The following is a 24,026-nucleotide window of genomic DNA, read 5'->3' as shown; positions in this document are numbered from 1 at the left end:
TTCAATCTTTTTGTTTATCCCAACACCTCTCCCTATAAATCACCCTTTTGAGAGTAAATGCAGCAACTCATTGTTTGGCCCATATGGAAAAAAAAAATCTATCAAATACTATCAGCCCCCAAACACTGAAACTTGAAGGTGGTTTTCTGTTCATACTTTCTAAGACTCTTTCCAACTTACTCTGTTCAGCTATATAGTTAACTAGTGTTTCTTGAATAAGTCAAGATTACTTGTTCAGGTATATAGTTAACTAGTGTTTCTTGAATAAGTCAAGATTACTTGTATAAGTTTTCAGTATTTTAATTGCTTAAAATATGTTTTATTTAAATAAATATATTCTTCTCTTCTTCTTCTTCTTCTTCTTCTTCTTCTTCTTCTTCTTCTTCTTCTTCTTCTTCTTCTTCTTCTTCTTCTCTCCTCCTCCTCCTCCTCCTCCTCCTCCTCCTCCCCCCCTCTTTCTTTGAGACTATCTCTCACTCTGTACCACAGGCTGACTGGAGCTTGACATGTAGCCCAGGCTATCCTCAATCTGTGGCAATCTCCATGTCTATGCCTCCCCAACATTGGGATTATAGGTGAGACACAACACACCTATCTTAAATAGTCTCTTTTAGTTAATATTTTGAATGCTTAACTCACTAGTAAGTTTATTTAGAAACAATACTATCATGGCTGCTATGTAAAGGAATGAAACTAAATTTCTGAATATGAAATTGTGTTTGGTGTTGATATTATCAACGAAAAAATTATGATATTCTCAATGAAGTATTTTTGAGGAACTTCAGTCGTAAAAAAAATATGCCTTTTATAAATATATTTTTTCTTCAGGAAAATAGACTGAGAGAATTGAAATTTAAAGTTGAAGGATAAATTTGTGCTCAAATTTGAGGCCAAATGTGAGGAGCTGAGAGTGATCTCCTCAGAACTGGTGGTCTCTTCCAGATAATTTAACACACAGATTCAAATGTGGAAATTATGATGGCAATTGGAAATAATATATAATGTTCTTCTAGATTTATAGGTTCTGTTGACTTAATTTAAAGCAATTATTTTTTTTTCATATTTAGAAATTCTCTAGCAGTTTAATTGAGACAAAGTATTTCTAAATTATCACTGCATAAGACCATTTCAATTCAGTGTTAATACTTGCATGTGTGTGTATGAAATGCTGAATTGTAAAATTTATTGTCATATATTTTTTATTAATTTAATTTATTCATGCCAATTTCAAACCTGTATACAGTGTATTCTGATTACCCTCACCACCCACCTTCTCTTGTTTCTCTTCCCGTACCATCAAACACCTTCCTTCAGAAGTTCCTTTCTCACGTATGTCTTTTAGTTTTGTCTTGTGCCCTACTGAGTTGAACCAGGGCCATGTGTTGACCATGATGTGAAATTATCCATGGAGGCTGGTGGCCTCACCTCTGTATATACTACTGAAGGCAATGATACTGCTTTTCCTACACATACATCATCAGCCAGTAGTTCCCTGGGAAGGGCCTGGACTCATGAGCACACCCCAAACCCCATCAAATCTCTGAGTGATTGTTGAACTACTATATAGCAGAAAGAGGGTAGGAAATAAGGAAAGGAAATTGTATACATGTATGAAAACATAGAAAGAAACCTATTCTTTTTATTATTAACATGCACTATTAAGAAACCAAACCAAACCAACCAACCAACCAACCAACCAACCAACCAACCAACCAACCAAAGAAATCAACTATAGTGACATTCAGATACAGATTTCTGTGACAATTGTTGTAGATCTTTAATACTTATGTAGTAAACCTGATTACTAAGATGGTCCTCTTGTCTAAAATATCATCAAAAGTCAGCAGGAATGGAAAATTAATATTTCATATGATGATAGAAATATTTTCAGACCACTGATCTTCAAATGTTAAAAAAATCATGTTCTCTTATAGCATGATTACAAAATATATGTACCTTTATTTATATGTACATGATATAAACAGGCCACTCTAACAAACAGATCATAAGCATTGTGCAATGTTACCATATGTGTATGTATATATATGTACAAAAATATGTAAATATGTTTGAATAGCTGGAATAAGTTGAAACACTTGTAAACTGGTAAAAATTTTAAAGAAAAAATAAGTATGCTTGAAAACAATATTTAATGAGTTATATATTTTTGCTGAAAATGGCCATAAAATTCTATCTTCCTAAATACCAACAGTTCCTGATGCTCTTGATGTTAGACTATTTTACTAATTTTTGCAGTAAAAAAAATCCACTTTACTATTTTTTTTTGAAAAAAAATTCAGTACCTTATAATTGGCCACAAAATTCTGATACTGTAAACATTTTCTAAAATAAATTTTGTAACTTTTTTTTAGTATTCTTCATTATCAGTAGCATCTATTCAGTGTACAGGCTACAGGTTTCATTGTGATGTTTTCAAGCCCGTGTATCATGTGCTTTAGTCCTGTTCAGCACCCTCTTGCCCCTCCCTTCCCCTTCTGATCGGTCCTCTCCCTCTTTGCAAATGACTCCCTTTATCCTTTCATGCCAGTTTTATACAATCCTGACCCCACATGTAGGAGAGAATATCTGAGTTATTTAGCATGAAATGAAAATTTTCAGTTGCTTTTATTTTCCTACAAATGATGTAATTTTGTTCTTTACAGTTGAACAAACTTCATTGCCTGTATATATACTACATTTTATTTTCTTACTTTTAATTTTTCTTTATTATTACCATGTGTACAATGTGTGTGTATGTGTATGAGTGCAGCACGTGTACAAGGCACACATGTGGAGGTCAGAGGACAACTCTCAGGAGTCAGTTCTCTCCCTCCATCTCAGGTTACAGGGATCAAACTCAGGTCATCAGGCACGCACAGCAAATGCTTTTACACATCGAGACAGACTTTCCTCATTCATTCATGAATTAGTGGGTATATGGACTAGTTCCATATTTGGCCTGTTGTGAAGAACATTACAATAAATAAGGACTTGCGAGGATGTCTGGTATTCTGGATCCATTCAAGTGTAAACCCAGGAGTTGAATAGCTGGCTCACACAGTATTTCTAGTGTTAGTTTCTTGAGGACCCTTTTTACTGATTCACTTAGCAGTGGCACTATTTACACTCCTAGCCACAGAGTATACATTTTCTTTCCCCACTCACCCTCACTAGCATTTGTTGAAGTTTATTTCTTGGTGGTATCCAATTTAATTGAATGACATAGACTCCTACTGCAATTTGATTTGAATTGCCACATACCTAAGGATTCTGAATATTTCTTTCTATATCTATTGGCCATTTTTACCTCTTCTTTAGATAACTAATTTTGTTTGTCTATTTATTGCTTAGATTATTTGGCTTTTGTTCTTTAAGATTTTGATTCCTTTATATGACATCATTGACTAATGGGGTTGCATGAGATTTGCGAGTTCCTGTACAGCAAAGGAAACAGTCAGCAGAGTAAAGGTGCAGAAGGGGAGGATGTGTGCCAGCTACACATCAGATAGGGAAGTAGCATGCAGAATCTCTAAAGAATGGTTAATGCTCCTTTATAAACACCTCCTTCAGCTTGAAAGCCATTTGTGATGGTTACATCTTGGTTGTCAACTTGCCTGCACCTGGAACCAACTAAACCCTGAGGCCGCTGGGTATCTCTGTGAAGGATTTTCCTCATTAGATTATTGGAAGCAGGAAGACATAATCTGAACGTGAGGGTGGCACCTTCTGTTGGCAGTCCAGATGAGAGGACATGGAAGAAGGGACCTTTGCTTTTACTGGCTTGCTCTCATTCTCACTGGCAAGTTCCTCTATCTGGCTGCTACAGCATTTTCATTCACCACTATTAGAAACAACTTCATCAGGATTCCAACACAGACTGAAGACTACCACCTCTCAACGAATCCTCCAGGCCTCCAGGACCAGATTGATACTGCTGAGATGTGAAGTCTCCAATGTGAGACAACTGTTGGATATACTACACAGTATATAAGTGTGTGTGTGTGTGTGTATGTATATAAGTGTATGTATGAACGTATGCATATATAATAATATTCACATATATGTATATAATAACAGTCAAGATATATATTAAATATATATAATTAGGTATATATTCATTCTATCAGTTCCTTTAGATAATCCTAATACATGCTGTAACCATGTTTTCCAAAGTCCATGCTCAGATGTCTTTTGTAACACACAATTGTTTTCTGGTTCTTGTAGCAAACGTTGTGAATTTTTTTAAGGATGATTTCTATCTCTTCCTTGTTTGGAGGAATATTACTTTTTTGAAATTATGAAATAGATATTCAAAGCAAATAAAATGCATGTTGAATTTTAAAGTAAGTGCCATAAAAGCAAGTACATACATCTTATCAAGCTGAAAAATAAAATGTATTAGTCACACATCTGTCTTTCAATGACATGCTCTGCCATCAGTCAACCATGATACTGAATTCATCTCTCTATACACTTATATATCATATGTCATGGTGTAAACCTCAAATACATGCAGAAATAGCAGAATTAGGGTAGTTGATGAAAATGTTTTTGACTTTGTGATGTAACTTTTTCAGAATACAAAGTCATTTAACTGAATGTTAAACATTTAGGTCATAAATGTAGCCAGAAGGTTCTCAGGTCCTGCCAAGGCTTCCCCACCCCCACCTCCCATGGTTCCCGCTTATAAAATAATCATTCAGAGGCTTATATCATTTGTAACTGTCCCGCCATTAGCTCAGACGTATTACTGACTAGCTCTTACACTTAAACTAACCCATAATTCTTATTTATGTTTAGCCATGTGGCTTGGTACCTTTTCTCAGTTCTACCGTGTCATCTTGCTTCCTCTGTGTCTGGCTGGTGACTCCTGACTCAGCCCTTCCTCTTCCCAGAATTTTCCTCATCTGCTTGCCCTGCTTATGCTTCCTGTCTGGCTACTGGCCAACCAGCATTTTATTTATCAACCAATCAGAGCAACACATATTCACAGCATACAGAACGACATCCTACAGCACATAGAGTTATATCTCAAGGAAAGTTATTTAGTAAAGGATGGAGAAGAGGCTCTGGAGCAGAAGGGAATTATGAAGGACAGAGTTCTAATGACTAACGAAAGCAGTGTGGGATGCACCTCTGGCTTCAGGCTTCCTATCAGAGCATTGGTGATTGTGGCACATATTATACAAAGAACAAAGTGGGTTTTCTCCCATGTAGTGTGAAATATCTGACATGTAGGCTTTATAACACAAGTTCTGCATATATATGAGTCAGGGTTCAACCAATTTAATTAGCTGGCTAAAATAAAAGAGACTATGATTCAATCTGCGTTCTTACTTAAATTTTCTTCTATTGCCTTTCTACAAATCTGAATCTATTTTAAGTGCAATTTTCATATTCATATTCCTTTCCCATTTATTTTTATTTCTATTGCACAATGTGGATAACTGTGTTCCTATGGCTAAATTTTTCCTTCATTTGCTCTCTCTGTTTATTTGTGTGTGTGTGTGTGTGTGTGTGTGTGTGTGTGTGTGTGTGTGTGCGCCTGTGCCTTTCTCTCTTCTGATTAGTTTTAGTTTGAAGTCTATTTTGTCAGATATCAGGATGGCAGCACCTGATTGCTTCATGAGCCCATTTGTATGGAGAATTTATTTTTCATTCTTTCATTTTAAAGTGCTGCCAGTCTCGCTTTGTTTATTTTTGAGATTGTAACTTAATTACATCATTTCTCCCTTCCACTTCCCCATTTGAAGCTCTCATATGCACATCTCCTTGCTCTCCTTCAAACTTATGGTCTATTTTTTCATTAACTGTTATTGCATGCATGTTTGTATTTTATATACATATATGTTCCTAAATATAACTGTTGAGTCCATATAATGTTACTTGCGTGTAAGTCTTCAGAGCTAACTGTTTGGCACTGGAAAACCAATCGGTGTGCTCTTCTCTGGAGAGGACTGTCTATCATACTCCCAGCTTTACTCAGTTGCCTGTAGTCCTCTGTGTAGAGTTGAGACCTCTTGGGCTTTTTCTCATCCAGTCTGGCATGTTCATTGGTGTCCTCCTCGTTCATCTCACCTTTAAAGCAAGACAAGATAGATGAGTTTTGTTTCTTAATTCATTCAGCTAGTCTGTGTCTTTTGATTGGAGAATTGAGACTATTAATATTTAGAGTTAATATTGAAAGGTATGTGAAGATTACAGTCATTAATTGCTGGTTTGTGTTCTTAGTTGTGCTTTGTATTGCATTTAATTATAATTTAATTATAGTTTTTTTTTTTCTAGAGTCTCTTGGCTATGGTTATGCTTATTTCTCACCTCAGTTAGAAGAATTGCTTGTAGTGTTCTGTTTAGGGTTTTTTGTTTTGTTTTTGTTGAGTATGACAATTTTTAAGCTGCTTATATATTGGGAAGTTTGTTTTTCACCTTCAGTTATGTCACATAGTTTTGTTGGGTGCAGTAGTCTAGGTTGGCAGTCTTTTAGCACATGGAGTCCATTGCTCCGTGTTTTCTAGTTTCCACTGAGAAATCAGGTGTTATTTTGATGTTTCCCTTTATATGTAATTTTTGTTTTTTCTCTTATATCTCTCCTTACTTTTTCTTTGTTCTGTACGTTTAGGTTTTTTTTTTAAATTGTGATATGCCATGGGGTGTTTTTTTCCCTCCTATCTAGTTGGGTTCTGTGTGTTCCTTGTATCTGTATGGGTGTGTCTTTGCTTAGTTTAGGGAAGTTTTCATGATCTTGTGAAGATTCGGCCTATTGCCTTGACCTGGAATTCTTCTCCCTCATTTGTGCCTGTAATTCAAAGATTTGGTTTTTCGATGGTGTTTCACATTTCATGCATGTTCCTTCCCTGTGATTTTAAATTTTCCTATTCTTTGTTATTTCATCTAGATTTTCTACTTTATCTTCAAGCTCTGTTATTATTCTGTCTTCTGCTTGATTCATTCTGTGTCTAAGGCTTTCCTCCTGAGTAGTCTGAGATATTGAGTTTCTAATCCAGTCTTCATTTCAGCTTGTGTTCCCTTCATTGTTTCTGTCTTTATTGAATTCAGTTTTCAAATCCTTAATTATTTTCCTCATTTTATTCAGCCATGTAGTTGTATTTTTTTTTGAATTACTCAAGTGTTTATTGGTATCTTCTTAGAGTTCAATGAAGTGTTTATTCACATCTTTTTTAAATTATTTGAGTTCTTTGATAAAGTTTATGATTGTTCTTTTAAACTCTGTGCCCTAGATTTCATTGAGTTAGTTCTTGTTAGAGAAAAATTTTTATTAGACTAGTGGGTTTGATGGGAGACATTCTGTCTTGGCTATTTTATGTTGTTTTTGTTTTGACAATTTGACCTGGACATGTGGAATCCTTTCTTTGGTGATGTGTCCAGTGTGATAACCTGCCTTAGGTTGGGCCAGAGCAGGAGACACATGGCTTGAGCTAAGCCAAATAAAGCTGGTGGATGAACTGTTTAATTGAATCAGGCAAGGATGGCTCCTAAGCCATGGATCTGGAACTAGCCCCGTGGGTGCAATATGGCAGCAGTCAGAGAGAAGATGGAGAAGGAAAGGAGCATCTTATCACTCAAAGCTGTCTATTGAACAAAGCAGGCTAGAAGATCAGCAATTGGACCTTGGTGTGCCAATCTGGAGATGTCCAGCAGCAGAAGGACATTCGTGAGGAGGATGAAGGGGTGATGGGAAAGAAGAAACAACTTGCCAAGCTAAGGTATCTCCCAAAAAGAGGGCCCCTACGCTAGGCTTGTATGTGTAGAGGTGGTGGTGGTTGGCTGTGTGGATGGGAGAGAGGGGACTGGGTGGGAAAGGAAAGAGATGTGATTAAGGTGGCTCATGAATGAAGAGGTATCATAGGATGCTGGTTTGGAACTAGACTTGTGAATGTGGACATAGCAATGGGTTGTAGGAAGGGGAGGAAAGGAAAGAAATGACTTACCCAGAGCAGGTAGCTCACCAAGATGGCTCTTAGTCTGTGGGTCTGGATCCAAGCTTTTCAGTATACAGATGTATATTTTCAATCAGTGTAGAACACAAGCCTCTTGTCTGAAACACTAAACATTTCTTACGTTCCACTGAGGAACTGGTCTTATAGCTAAGAACATTTGGACTTAATTTTTTGCAGTTTTGGAATTAATTCTTTGCATTTTGGGAATTAATTCTCTGCATCTTGGGAATTAATTTTTTGCATTCGGCAGCACTGCCCTGGGCATTGTGGAATGATTCCTTGTTTCCCTACTTCTATACACAGTCGCCAAAGCCTCTTCTCCCGAGCAGAAGTAAAGAAGCACGTCTAGTTTATCTTAGCGTTGAATTTGAGTGACTGTGGTCTGAGAGCACTGATTCAGGTTACCCTACATTCCACGTTCCAACATGGAAGTAGTTTTGTAATTTTATAGAAGAAAGAAAACCATAAATCAGGGCAAATTTAAAATTCTCTGGTGAGTATATTAGAGAGATGGTTACAGGAATATCGGGGGAGGTTTTCAGTAGGACTCAGATGGTGGCATTCTTAGCTTTTGGGTTGGTGGAGGCTAGTGGTTTGCTAAGTTAATAGATTCCAAAATGTTTTTTTTTTTTTTAATCTGTTAGTCATAGGATGTTGTTCTGTTGCAAAGGTGGGCAAGGAACGGCTCTTCAGAGGGCTAAAGCTAGCCCAGGTCAGATGATTAGCCTCTGGGCCTGAGACATTCCAACCTTTCCAGATCACTGCAGAACTCATTAGTCAATCCATCTATGCAGACACAGATTCCTCTCAGGAATTCTCACTGACACTATATACTAGGAAATAAAATCACCTTTGTGTAAAAGTCATCACTTGAGAGACTTTCAAATTCTTAGAAAGGAAAATCTTCCTTGTCCTGCTTGGGGTCAGATGCAAATGATAATTCAGTTTGTGTATGATGCACAGGGATATATCTGAGGTCCTGCCCTATGACCTGTGATTGTGTTGGAGGCATGCATTGTAAGATATGGGCAGGAAACAAACTGATACTTTCCAGTATAGGAATATCCTTGATTAATTGATTTTGACACTACTGGAAAAAGATTGAGAATTTCAGTGTCAGGCTAATCAGCTTGTTCTCTTAAATGGCAAATGCTACCTGGGCTTAAAATGAAATGAACAGGAGCTGTCTTAAGAGTCTTATTTCCCTTTGTTTGGGAAAATATAGTAAATTTATTTGAGCTGAATTTTCACTACATTATCCCAGACTGGCCTGTAACTAGTTATGTAGCCCAGGCTAGCCTATAAAAAGTTATGTAGTTCAGGCTGGTCTGTAACCAGTTATCCTGATACTTTAATCATTTCAGATGTTTGTGTCATATATATATGTTACTACATCTGATATTTTGAGAAAGTATTAACAAAATAGTAACAAAAAACATTGTATATCTGAATCCATTTAAAACCAGGCACAACCCATGCGTAATAACTGAACTTAAGTTTCTTTTGCATTTTCAATGCTTACGGAGCATCTGGCTAGAATGAGACTTTTCCACATAGCTGTGAGAGTCCACATTCACGCCTTCTTCCAATGAGAACTGAATATATAATGCCTTCCTCCTGCTTAGGAGGAGTTCTAAGATACCCTGAGAGTAAGGTGACTCCCATGGTTCTCCCTGTAAATTCACTCAGTTACCTGCTAAACTGAAGTGTTCTTATGTTTACACACTTAACCTTGCCCAAGAGGGGGAAAAGATAAGAAGGGCCCAACCGACATCACCCAGGTTTTGTGTGTATGAGAAATGCCTTCCAATCCAACAGGAAAACCAAATCAAACCAACCTGAAAGACTACATAACTGAAGAGGACAAGAAACCTCCGCTTTGGTTTATAGACTTTGTCAAAATAAGAAAACATGAGAAACAGTTATGATGACTGACAGATTAAATTATTCTGGCTTTAAAAGCAAATATTAGGTGTTTGCTAGTACTGTGGTGGAATTAGGAGTTAGAAAGATCCTTGATGGTAGACAGATAGGGAGAGGGATCACAAATAGATATTGAAAATGGTCGACTTGTGGCTTTTTCCTTACATCCCTGATCTGAGAAAAAGGCCTGACAGCTTAAGACAAAGGCTCACACTTAGTGCCTCTGGCCATTGGCCCTGTGTGACAAGTTCAAGCCCAAATCAGGGCATGTTTACCCAAAGTTGTGGGCCTACCAGCCTCTTGTCATTTCTAATAATAGTCACCCTTTTCTTGCTGAAACTTTGAGCATATTCCTCCTCGAATATTATTCCTTTCTTGGACGAATTATTGAAAATGTATACTAACGTGCATGTGTCTGTGCAGCTTTTAGATTTCTTTTTTTGTCGATGCCACTGTTTGATTTACGAAGATGGGAGATTTCCTTTCTGTGCATCTCAGTCTGATCATCCCTGATTTGTTATTGTTTGAAATTCTGAGACTGTTTTACACACATTCACAAAGAAAAACATTTGGCCTCTGATAAACGAATGACAAGCGTGATCTAAAGGCTCAAGGATCTGTACAGGGAGACCCGCACATCTGGCTCCAGCTGTGTGCAGCTACTCACAAGAAATGACTAATCCTGGCTTGGCCAAAGTCAGTAATTATTTTTACTGTTGTTGTGAAGATCAAAGGTTATTCCAGGAAGGAAGGCCGGGGCAGTGGACTTTGCTATCTCACAGCAGTGGGGATTTATAAAAGCTATCATTTGGGTCATGGTTTGCACATTAACTTGGTGCTGATGCATGTGGGTCGTGCAGCAATGTAAACAACCTTCATGTGATAGTCATTATAATTGGCTAAAAGTAAATGAATCTACTGGTTTTGAGTCATCTTTGCCCCCTTTTCAAGCATCAAGTCCTGACTCTAAATGTTAAGGCATATTTTTTAAGAGTGTGTCTTTCTGTGAATCCTTCCTGTCACTGAAAAATTTGACCCTCTTATCATTAAATAAATTTTCACTAAAAATCTTTATTTAAGAGCTGCCACATGTGAGACTAGACTAATGCTCGAAGGGATTATAATGATTGCAGATTCACTGGAAATCTTAAATATGTAAGTTTTCAATGTTATTCATTTATACATACAATTTTCCCCAGACGTGGATGAGCTCTCAGTTGGGACACACTCCTAAGATGTGCTGCATGCTCCATCCATGTTTCTTACCACTTCTAACAAATCTCTTCTAAACCCTGCATCCAACAACATGTCAAGCTAAGAGCTCTAGAGGATCAACAGTGAAGACAGACGAAGTGTTGCTTTCAACTATGTGTTTGGTTTTCTAATTCCTATTGTGTTAGACTCTACCTTGAACAATTACTATATATTATTTACCCCAGTCTCTGCTATTTGAAGTGAACATTATAATGTTCATTTCTAGATAAGTAAACTGCAGCTCCCTAAATGATATGTAAAGGCTGTGATTACAATAGATACCTGCTATAACTCAAAATGAGTCCTTTGTAAAATACATAGGCTGGTCCCTAGCAACACAAAATGATGATTTTAGTGCTATATTATGTTAGCAAATATGGGTTAGCCTTCCACTGTCAGTCATAGAAATATGCATAGAGCAGACTTTCACCAAATTCAATTGTATAAATATTTATACAATGAATAAATTTTCCAGGAGAATTAAAAAAATATATCAAGTATTTAAAAAGTCATTTTACTATTTTTGAAATTCTCCTAATTGTTTACATGATAGTGAGTACATTTGGACATGAGACTCTCTTCACTGTTCATTCTATAGTTCAGTGTTAACCTCTCTTTCAAAGGTCCCTTTGTAAGGGCTCTTTGGCATAAGTTTAATGAAATATGATGCCTTGTAAAAGTTCACAAGTGTGTTTAATGAGAACAGGCCTCAATGGCGATGGCCAATAGATGCTACTGATTTAGGCAGAATTGAGGCTGCAGGAGAGTCAAAAGTGCTTGTTAAGGCACATTTCCTGGGACCAGAACGTATTAAGCACACTGAGGAGCTACACCAAGCATCTCTTTGTTCTCCATAGTTTTTTCTTATACCAAGACAAAAACTGCTGTTGCCTAAACACTGCAGAACCTACTAAATCAGTGGTAGATAACCAATCTAGCCTTATGTATATTTTCACTGCAGCCATGTAAAAAAATATGTAGTGCACAGACATGTACGCTTTTGATAAAGATCTTTAATAGTGGCCAGAACTCCTTCAGACTGTGACAAGACCCTCTAACCTGGTGCTTTCTACCTGCCCAGTCACTACTGTTCCTCACTCCCACCACTGAGATTTATATATGTTCTTCCCTTTTTTTTGGTCTTCTCAAGTCCCAAGTCACCAGGCCATTTTAGCGACTTTCTGGTCTTCTCTGTTTGAATTAGGGCCAAAGAACAGAGAATAAGTGGAAAATGAATATGACAACTTCTATCACTGCCACACAGCAACCATATTGATGAGTGTATATTCCCTTGCAGACATTTCCCATACATTAACTAATATTCACAATTAGCCTGACAGGTAAGTCATTTTATATATGAGAATTAGATCTCAGGTTGATACAATAATTTAAGTAGTAAAGCAGGAGAGTCGTTGTTCAAACTAACATGTCAACATAAGTATCAAACATCTAAGATCTTATAAGATGTAATTTAAAAAGTTTAAAGTCTCATCAACATGACTGTCTGTACATGAGCTGAGCAAGGACAGGGACAGACATGCTTATGTAACACGAACACTCCAATTGGTTATTCAGTACCCAATGGTCAGCCCTGAAAACGTACATACAAGTCACATTGCACAGACTGAGGTTGCATTCATGCATTTAGGAATTTTTACACATGCACATGTTTTTATGTGTGTAAAAACAATTAATGAAATTGAGGCCACAACTTTAAAAGAGAGCAGGAGAGGTGTATGGGAGGGGTTGGAGGAAGGAAAGGGAAAGGAAAATGATGTAATCATATGATAATCTAAAATGATCATAAAAGAAATAATTAAAAAATACAAGCCAAACAAGGAAATTGCATGTATGGCATACCTCAATTCTCTCTATAAATTTTTTTCATCCTACTTCATAAATTGATTATCTCAGGGCTATTACTCTAAAAAAATTGTAATAATGACAAGAATGGAAACAACACTTTGGAGGTCCCAGACCCTGGAGAAAAATGCTGGATTTCAAGTCACTTCTGCCATTTACCTTCTGTTTGTCAAAGGCAATGTGTCTGATGTCACTGTGTTTCGGTCCACCTGTGTATAGAGTGGTGGTGATGACAGCAACATGTTTACTAAAGTATGCAGATTACACAGGGGACCAGACCGACATTCATTGGCTCATTATCGGCACAGAGTATTATAATCAACTACTGCTAAGTTTGAACTTATGTAGTAGGCTATTTTACATCTTGTATGTTCTATGTTATTTCTTGTCACCAATATCTAATATTTCTTTCTAAAAGCACAATAAATGCCAAACTTTCCTGTATTTTCAACCCTCCAAACAAACAAAATTAAAAGAAAAGAAAACTAAAATTGTACGTACTGTGTTCTTTACAAAGTCAAATCGTTTGCTGGCTCATGAACCAGATTGGCCTAGTGAGCACTCCCAACAGACGTCCACCCCCTCCACTCGGGATCCAATTAAGCAGTTCATTCGTCAGCTTTACCTGGTCCATCTCTGCTCATGAAGCTCCTGCACTGGCCCAATCTAAGGTAGGTTAGACTCTCACATCAGACACACATCAAATGGAAAGCCTGGAGCAATGCACTCCACATTCTAAAAGACCATTGCCAACCTAGACAACTGCATTCAGCAAAAGTATCTGATGAAGTTGAGAGAGAGAAAGAGAGAGAGAGAGAGAGAGAGAGAGAGAGAGAGAGAGAGAAGCTGTCTATGATCCAAACAGGCTAAAAAAATCCTGTCAGGAAGACCAATTCTAAATAGAGTATTGGAAGCAGTACTTCACATAAAAAAACCTACAGGCCACTGAAGAATTAATCTTCCCCAGGGATGAGCTCCTCAATTGGTTGTCCAATATCAAGTGGCCAGCCCTGAAATCATATACATATATGACTATATGTATGTATGTGTATATACATATATATATCACTAAGACTCATCAGATAGTATTTATACAGTTATACATACATACATACAAAATACATATTAAAAGAAAAATATATATACAAAGAAACATAATTTAAGAGATGAGGGAGGTGGAGGACATGGAAATGATTAGATGGTGGAAAGAGAAGGGGGAAATGTCTTTATATTTAATTTTAAAAAAGTCAAACAGATTCCTAGGCTATAAAAAAGATTAAGTGATGTAGATTTTTCATCATCTAATTTTTAAATTCACTTTTATTCTAAAGGTAGATAAAAGTCCAAAATCTCCACATCATAGGCTCTATAACTAAAAGACACATCTAGCCGAGACTGGTGTTTTTGAGCAAACTTTGGTTTTTTTTAAACATGTAGGCCACTATTATCTGTAAGCTTCACACTATGAAGTTAATTTCAGACTTCCTCCCGGATCATTACTCACCTATATTATCTGGGGAATTATACATCTCTAAACAAATATCAGGGAGTTTGAAAAATTATGTGCAATTGTTAATTAAGAAAAATTCCAAGTTGCAAACTAATCTACGCACACTCACTCGTGAATTTACCGCAGATGCTGCTTGGCATCCGAATGGAAAGAGTATAATGCAAGGGTACAAACAGGCAGTTGTGAAGGATGGGGCTAAGCAGCTCACAGTTCAATTTTGGACGAGAAGAGACTTCGGAAGCATCTAGGCCGAGGAAACTTTTAGCATGGCTGTGAAGTAATATGTTTTCATAATGGAGATGTCCAGAGCTTCATAGCTTCTAGCCAAGGTAATAATACACAGGAAGTTATGATGGTTTGGTTCAAATGCAGTCGTTGAAAACAAAAACAGAGGGAAGGAATTACTAAGGTTCCAGAGTTTGTAAAATAGTCTAACACCATTTAGATACAAAACCAACACACTCCTTATGACTTACGAGGGGATAAAGACTCTTGATGTGAATTAATTTTATGGAATAACAAGGTGGAAATTCCCTGAAGTTATTATTAACCATCCAATCTTTTTTTTTTCTCCCACCATAGGAAGTTTACAGACAGCAGGTGTAATTCTGCTACTTTTTCTGGCAGTTTTATGCCTAGAACGTTAAGTCTAACGACAGCTCCTTTCCCTTTTTTTATTTTCAATACAAGGAGTTTTCTCCGTTGTGTCTTAAGAGAGAGCAGAGAGAGTCTAACACAGACGGCATTCTCTTGTAACCCCTTACTTTACCACAAAATCAACTTCAGACGATTTCAGTGTTGCTCTACGTAGGTGTGACATAGAGCTCAAAGAATACAGTCAAATGCTTGGGTTTTATTTTAGTGTTTTTGTTAGTCATGGTGGTTTTCATTTGTTTTTGTTGGCTTTACACATTTCTAGTATCATTACGCTTTAAGAAATAAAAAAAATTGCACTAGCAATCTGAATGGTAATTTAAACCTTGCTTTTTTTTGTTTTGTTTTTAACTTCAGTTCACAGGCTAAGGATTTGGTCTAGTGAGGCCATGACTATTATAAACAAATCCCTGGCTTCTGAAATCCAGAAACATCATCTTCAGAATGTAAGAATACTTAAAAACATTGCTTGCATTATAACTCGAGTTGTGTAACAGCCCTGTAGACATATTGTTTACATATGAATTTATTTTTCCAATATTTCTTTCTAAACCTTTACATTTTCATTTTGGAGATAGATATCTGAAAAAAATTTGAAGTCAAGGCACACACCAGTGCCAGAGGATGTATAAGCAATGAAATATGATAACTTAAAAGGTAGGTTTTGTTCTGAAGCACCCATATTAACTACTCACACTGTTCATGGTCACTGGATACCTGCCACTTTTCTATTAGCTATAGGAAGAACTTGCCCATGAGTTTCCTCTTTAAATATTTATGTGAATATGAAAAAGGCCTTTGGAAAAGTTACTTCAGTAGAAGTCACTATGATTTTAGTACGACTAGTCCTCAGTATTCATAGACAGGAGGATTGTTTTGTTTTGTAACTTTAAGACTGACTTGAGGTGATACATGAATATCACATGGAAAGACTTGAATAATAAAATTGATGGCCCCTTATGTGTTTCACTTACACATAATAATGACTCAGAGTTGACGCAGACCTTTGTATGAAGGGCAAATAGTTCTGAGGATAAGACCATCCTCACTTCAGATATCGAACACATTTGGACTTCTGACAAGCTTTAAAGTGAGGGATTCCCCTCTTTTCTCTGGATTGACAATCTGCTCATAGAACTCACATTTGCCATTAGAGTTCTAGTACAAAGGAGGTTAGGACCAGCCAATGGAAGGTGCAAATAGGGTCGATTAGAGCTTGTGTGAGTTTTGGGGCAGGAAGAGACACAATAGTTATCATGTCCTTTCTATGAGGCCATTTCTTCTCTCAGGAGATCAGAGGGTTAAATCTAGGAGCGTCACTAAAGTTCAAACCTGGAGTTTGATTTTGTTCTTATTATGAAGATATGGTTGGTCAAAATATTGACCACAAGATTGGATTAAAGTTTCAGTTGCCAAAGTTTGGGTTGATGAAAAGTTCCAGCCTTTAAGCACCATTTAAACACCATTAAATGTTAGTTTTGTCCAGTGAGCATCTGCCATCCTGAAGCACTGTTACCATGTGAGGTTTTATAGGGTCCTGCAGTCATCCATTTCTTTTGTATATTTACCCTATTTATTGTTTGCTTCCTTCTGCACATGTAGAGCCTAGGTTTATTTTGTATGTTAGTGTATTCTCTGTAAATAAAGCATTAGTTGGCAACCAGACAGATTGTTAAAAAAAATACTGAATCAATAAATGAGAGTTGCCACAGAATACACAATACAGTTTTAGCAAACACCAGTAAATTGTGTCAATTTGCAATTATGTGTTGACATATTATCACTTTGAATGATATAAAAATAATCAATAACTGATACAACTTATCACAGATAGTATTTTGATGGAAATTTAAAGATATAATCATTTCCTTAAAATATACTTGTTTAAGTTGGCTATTATAATTTACTTACTAAAGAGAAAAAGATGATAAAGTACAATGCTTGATAATTATGCTTTCACAAAGTTAATAAACTTTTAAGAAATAGAATTTTCTATTAATATAATTTTATTCATGATGAAATGCTATTATACTGTAATACATGAAGTAAAAAAACCTGAGTTCTAGAAAATTGTAAAGATTCCTCTAAGTTAGTGAAGAAATATCAAAAGAAGAACTAGTAGAAAAATGGATGAAGAGTTGAATAGGCAATCTATAAAAGAAGACCCAAGAATGATAGTGAAATATTGATAATTTTCAATTGTTGTGTAAGTCATGAAGGTATTTAGAAAAATAACAATGAAATGTTACCTCATACCCAGGTTGACAAACGTTGAAGACCAGGAATGCCAAATGCTGGTTAAGACACAGAATGTAATTATATTCAAATGCACACAGCCAATGTGGTAATTTATGAAAAAATGAGATATGCATATCCTACAACCTGTCTTTTCTACAAATGAAACAGAACAATTAAGTTTACTTGATTATAATTTTGGAGAGATGTGCTTTGAATCAAGAGAGCTGTAATCCAATTAGATATATTCTACCCCAATTGTAGAGTCTGTGTTTTAAGAAATCATAAATAGCCGGGCGGTGGTGGCGCACGCCTTTAATTCCAGCACTTGGGAGGCAGAGGCAGGCGGATCTCTGTGAGTTTGAGGCCAGCCTGGGCTACCGAGTGAGTTCCAGGAAAGGAGCAAAGCTACATAGAGAAACCCTGTCTCGAAAAACCAAAAAAAAAAAAAATCATAAATAGAGCCCATACATAAGAAATATAAGGACCAAAAGCCAGTATTAATGTCTGCTCTATCCCATTATAAAAGACAATTGACAGGAATCAGTGAATCACTGGACAAATTTATGTCATTTGCAGGTTTCTCCATCTTGCTCTACAGATATTTGGGGCTAGATAATTTTGTCATTCTTTGTCATTGAGAGAGGCATGTGAGTGTTGTGTTTTGTTAGATGTTGAGATCTACAGACAATACCCATAGTATTCCTTAGTTGTAATAACAGCAACAAAAAAAAAATGTCTTCAGACATAGCTTGATGGCAGCAGTAGAGGATTTTGTATTATTGAAAATAAATTTAAACACTGACCAAATACCTTTAATAGTTTATTAAATGCATACATGAGGACCTGGTGCAGACCCATGTAGGCCCTGTGCTTGCTGCTTCAGTCTCTGGGAGCGTATATGTGCTTTGCTTGGTTGAGTCAGAGGGCCTTGTTTTCCTGGTGTCCTCTCCTTGGCTCTTACAATCTCTGCAGGGATTCCCTGAGCCCTGAGGGGAGGAATTTGATGGAGCCCTCTGATTTAGACTCTCTGCACAATCTCTGGCTATGGTATGGGTCTTTTCATTTACTCCCATCTGCTGCCAGAGAAAACCTCTCTGATAATGACTATATATGGCACTGATCTATGGATATAGCAGAATATCTATCTATCTATCTATCTATCTATCTATCTATCTATCTATCTATCTATCTATCATCTATCTATCTATCTATCATCTATCATCTATCTATCTATCTCTCTTTATATATATATATACATCTATCTATCTCTATCTATAATCTATATATATATACATCTATCTCTATCTATCATCTATCTATCTATCTATCTATCTATCTATCTTCTATCTATCTATCTATCTATCTATCTATCTATCTATCTATCTATCTATCATCTATCTATCTATCTATCATGATCTATCTATCCATCTATCATCTATCTATCTGTCTATCTATCTATCTATCTATCTATCTATCTATCTATCTATCTATCTATCTAGAGAGAATAGTATTTAGGTTTTAGTAGTATTTAGTATTTAGTTTTACTCTAGGTTTCTGGGCTATCTAGTCTCTGGTTCTAGGTTGCCCAAGCAGTGTTGGATATGGGTTCCCTTTCATAGAGTGGGCCTTAAGTCAAGTCAGACATGTTTGGCTACTTGCACAAGTTCTGTGCTGCCATTGCCTTAGCTATTGTGCAGGCAGGATAGATTGTCAGCCAAAGGTTTTGTGGCTGGATTGGTGCCCACATTCTCTTTTAGTAGCCTGCAGAGTACCTTCTCACACCAGAGACTAGAAAGTAGAAGTGAAGGCTGTATGTAGGTACCAGCTCAACTTCTCCACGTTCAATGAGTTGTGCAAGTATTGTCCTTGGCAATGGGGTTCTACTGCCAGTTTGGGGAGAGCAACCCTTTGTCTTAGAAACAGCATGGGCTGTTTGGGGAATTCCATGGGATCCCCTTGGCCAACAACTCAATTGAATGTAACCTAGTCCTGCCATTGGCAGTCTTGTCTGGAGACATGAGATGGCCCACTGAGACTCTGTATCCTCTATCTCTAGGAGTCCTTCTTAGGATCACCTTCATACATTCCAAGAAGTTTCTACTGCACTAAGTTTCTGGATGTCTCACCATTCTCAATTTCAAGTTGTATTATAGAGCCATAGTAATAAAAACCACATGGTATTGGCATAAAAACAGACACATTGATCAACGGAATCAAATTGAAGACAAAGACAGAAATCCACACACATATGGACACCTGATTTTTGATAAAGAAGCCAGAAATACACATTGGAAAAAATATCATCTTCAACAAATGGTGCTGGTCAAACTGGATGTCTGCATGTAGAAGAATGCAAATAGATCCATACTTACCACTCCATCCAAAACTCAAGTCCAAGTAGATCAAAGACTTCAATATAAAACCAGATACACTGAATGTGATAAAAGAGAAAGTAGGGAATAGCCTTGCATACATTTGGCACAGGAGATGACTTTCTGAACAGAACATGGATAGTATAGGCACTGAGATCAACAATTAATAAATTGGACCTCACGAAACTGAAAATCTGTTGCACAGCCAAGGGCACTGTCATTCAGTCAGAGCAGCAGCCCACAGAATGGGAAAAGATTTTACCAACTACACATCTGATAGAGGGCTAATATCCAAAATATATAAAGAATTTAAGAAACTAGATATCCAAAAGCCAAATATCCAGTTAAAAATGCGGTACAGATCTAAACAGAGAATTCTTAATAAAGGAAACCCAAGTAGCTGAAAATCACTTAAAGAAATGTTCAACATTCTTAGCCATCAGGGAAATGCAAATCAAAACTATTTTGGGATTCCATCTTACACCTGTCAGAATGACTAAAATCAAACTCAAGTGACAGCTCATGCTGGAGAGGGTGCAGAGCAAGGGGAACACTCCTCCATTGCACTGGTAGGGGTGCAAACTCGTACAGCCACTTTGGAAATCAATATGGTGGTTCCTCAGAAAGTTGGGAATCAATCTACCTCCAGACCCAGCTATACCACTCTTGGGCATATACCCAAAGGACTCTCTGTCCTACCACAGGAACACTTGCTCAACCATGTTCATTGCTGCTCTGTTCATAATACACAGAAACTGGAAACAATATGGATGTCCTTCAACCAAAGAATGGATAAAGAAAATGTGGTACATTTACACAATGGAGTGTTACTTAGATGTTAAAAAAATAACATCATTAAATTTGCAAGCAAATGGATGGAACTAGAAAAAAATCATCCTGAGGGAGATAACCCAGACTCAGAAAGATAAACATGATATGTATTCACTTATAAGTGTATATCATCCATTAAGTAAATGATAATCAGACTACACAATTCATAGACCCAGAGAGGCTAGGTGAAGAAGAGAGGTCTAGGGGGGATGCATGGATCTCCCTGGTAGAAGGAAATAGAATAGATTTTATGGGTCGACTGGGGGTGGGTGGGGATGGGAGTGGGGGGATCAGATAGGGGGCTGATGGGGTTGAGGGAGAGAATGTGGGGAGAGATGACTGGAATTGGAGGACGTTTGGGGTGTGGTGTGGAAACCTAGTGCAGTGTAATGTAATTCTAAGTGAACTTTCTAAATGTTTCCCACTTAAACTGACTCTAATAATGTAAAGAATTACTATGCATTATGAGTCTTATAATTTCACATTTAGAAGGTTTTGGAAGAGCTGTAGTTGATGTTGTTTCTGGTAGTGACTTGTCTGGCATAACCTGAAAATTTTAATACTTGTGTGGATATATATGTCTATGTGTAGACTTACAGGAAGAATTTCACATATAAATAGTTTTCTTTTAAGATTCAGAAATACAAAAAGGGCCTTTCTACACAGAGACTTTCTACTGTTATAGGTTAATCTTCCAAGAGATATTTTGAGATGATATGTAATGATTTTTTTAAGCTAACTCTTTATAGTAGAAATATTTTCAAAGTATAAAATGTTAATCATAAGAGAGTTAAAAAACATATTTCTCTTTATGAAAATTTGGTCCATCATCAAAAAGTCAAAGAAATATTTTCCATAAAATTCTGAAATGATGTATGGAAAAATCTGTGAAAGTGAAACCTCCATACAGTATAATTAAAATGACTGTATTTATTTATGTAAAATGAGAATGACTCTTAGAATCTAGGCAATACTTTTTCTTTTGTTCCTGTGGTTTTCTTATATGAAGGAACGCTGCATGATCTGTCTTCTACTTAATTAAAAGCACTAATGGGTCTTTCCAGATGTTAAGAGTCTGAGCATGAGTGTGCTGACACCAGACTAATGGATGAAGCCACCTGCTAGCTCCACTCTTGGCTTCGTGGATGGTTTGCATTCCTGTGGCCTGTCGCTCCACATGGGCGCTCTCAACACTTCACAGCCTTAAGGTCTGTTCAATATCACCCATGCTTCCCAGTTATGAAATTTCTCTTCTGTGTTAATAGGAGCACGCAACAGTAAGGATGTACTCCATCATCTCTCTCCTTAAAAATACTGTCTTTTCGTATAAATTCACAGACACCGTGGCAGTAAGCATAAGGCCTGCACAGGTCTGGGCCCGATGGGGGTTCCCAGTACTGAGAGGGTAAGTGGACAAAAGGCTTCATCCCTAACACACAAGCTATAGCCAATTGATAGCCACTCACAAATGAAAAACTAATTTTCTTCAATGGAGTCTCATCAGGTGTACAAACCACTCCAAAGAGTAGGACCTAGTAGATGCCCATGTATTAGATGGTCAATACAAAACAATGTCAATGGTGTTTTGGATGTTCTTTATCTCATAATGCTTTGTCAGGGCTTCCCCCCTCCCCCTGCCACTTCTCTTCCCCCTTATAAGTCACACACACACACACACACACACACACACACACACACACACACACACATTTTGGCTTCTGGCTTTGTGTTTTTATGGGATTTTGTGTGTGTGTGTGTGTGTGTGTGTGTGTGTGTGTGTGTGTGTATGAATCTGTTAGTCCCTGCATCCATGTAAGTTTATTGAGCTGTTCCTTTGGCTGTTTTTCTTCTGTTTCTTTGTTTTTTGTTTTGTCATATTCTGGTTTATTTGTTTTTATTTTATCATTATTATCTTGTATGTTTGTCTGTAACCTAATGAAAGAGAGAACGAAAGTGTGTAGATTTGGGTGGGTGGGGAAGTAGGGAGGATCTGAAAAGAGTTGGGGGAGAAGAAAACATAATTAGAATATGTTATATTAAAATCTACTTTCAATAAAAACTACTGTTTCTTTTAAATATCCTGAGTATTATTATTTTGAAAAAGCCACAAGGAAACATGTTACTTTATGTTTATTTAAAAATATATGAATGATGTGTGTTTGTGTACATACACAAATAGTTTGAACAGTTATATAGGTTGGAGTGACAATGTTTCCCACATGAACCAGAGATTTTCTAACAAAACTCCAGTATCAGATATGGGGGATTCCTCTTTGAATATTGGTTAGGGGAGTCTAAGAGATTCACAAAGTTATATAGGTTGTCATTGTGGCCTTCCAGTTGACTTCCAGACTTGAAGGTAAGACCCTATGTGGTGGTTTGAAAAAAAAAAAAAATGGACCCCAAAGGGAGTGGCATTATTGGGAGGTGTGGTTTTGTTGGAGTAGATACGGCGTTGTTGAAGGAGGTATGCCACTGTGGAGGTGGGCTTTGAGGTCTCATATATGCTCAGGCTATGTCCAGTGAGACAGTTCAGTTCCTGTTGCCTATGGATCAAGATATAGAACCCTCAGCTCCTTCTCCAGCACCATGTCTGCCTGCATGGTACCACCATAATGATAATGGACTGAACCTCTGAACTGTGAGCCACCCATTAAATGTTTTCCTTTATAAGGGTTGCCATGGTCGTGGTGTCTCCTCACAGCAATAGAAACCCGAAGATACCCTATTACTGAAGATAAAGCACACTTCAGACACAGGCCTTGAAACTGAATTAGAACTGACCTGGAAGCCTCCTTCCTGCGGACTAGGTCTCATAGTATATAAAGGTGCAATCAATACTAACTGCCCAGGGAGAAAAGCCATTAAGAGTCTTACCGGGGTGTAAAATGTATAAACTATGGTAAGACCAGCATGGAAAGATGGCCCCAAGAGTGCAATAGCGACATGCCTTTGGGGGTAACCTAATTGCAATGGGGTTGTCTGATTGCAATTATACCTGCTTAATAGGAAAGGTATAGCTAGTTCTGTAATTCTAGCCAACTACCCATAGCTGGTGAGGCAATGGACCCTCGAGAAGATCCAACTACTACCACTTTCCGCAGCCAGACAATTTCTAACTGCATCCTAAATACTTATCTCTCCCCTTACAGATAAGTGCCGCTCTCACCTCTCATCAAAGAGCCCTGCTTTTTGTAGCTGATAGAGACTGTTACAGAAATTCAGAACTAGTCACACTGCAGAGAACCTCCAACTGTGGGTGCCCAACCCCAATTCTTACAGAGACAGTAAATACAACCCTTATAGCTAAGATTCAGAGAACATTGCAAAAGAAGGGTCAGAAAGATTTTAAAAGTCAGAGGATCAAGACATCTGTGAGATAGTATCTTCTATACATGACAGAAAAGTTATGTCCATGAAATC

This window comes from Peromyscus leucopus, chromosome 14 (assembly GCF_004664715.2).
Source record: "Peromyscus leucopus breed LL Stock chromosome 14, UCI_PerLeu_2.1, whole genome shotgun sequence".
Classification (NCBI taxonomy): Eukaryota; Metazoa; Chordata; class Mammalia; order Rodentia; family Cricetidae; genus Peromyscus; species Peromyscus leucopus.
The sequence above is the reverse complement of the archived record's forward strand: the minus strand, read 5'-3'. Positions refer to the sequence as shown.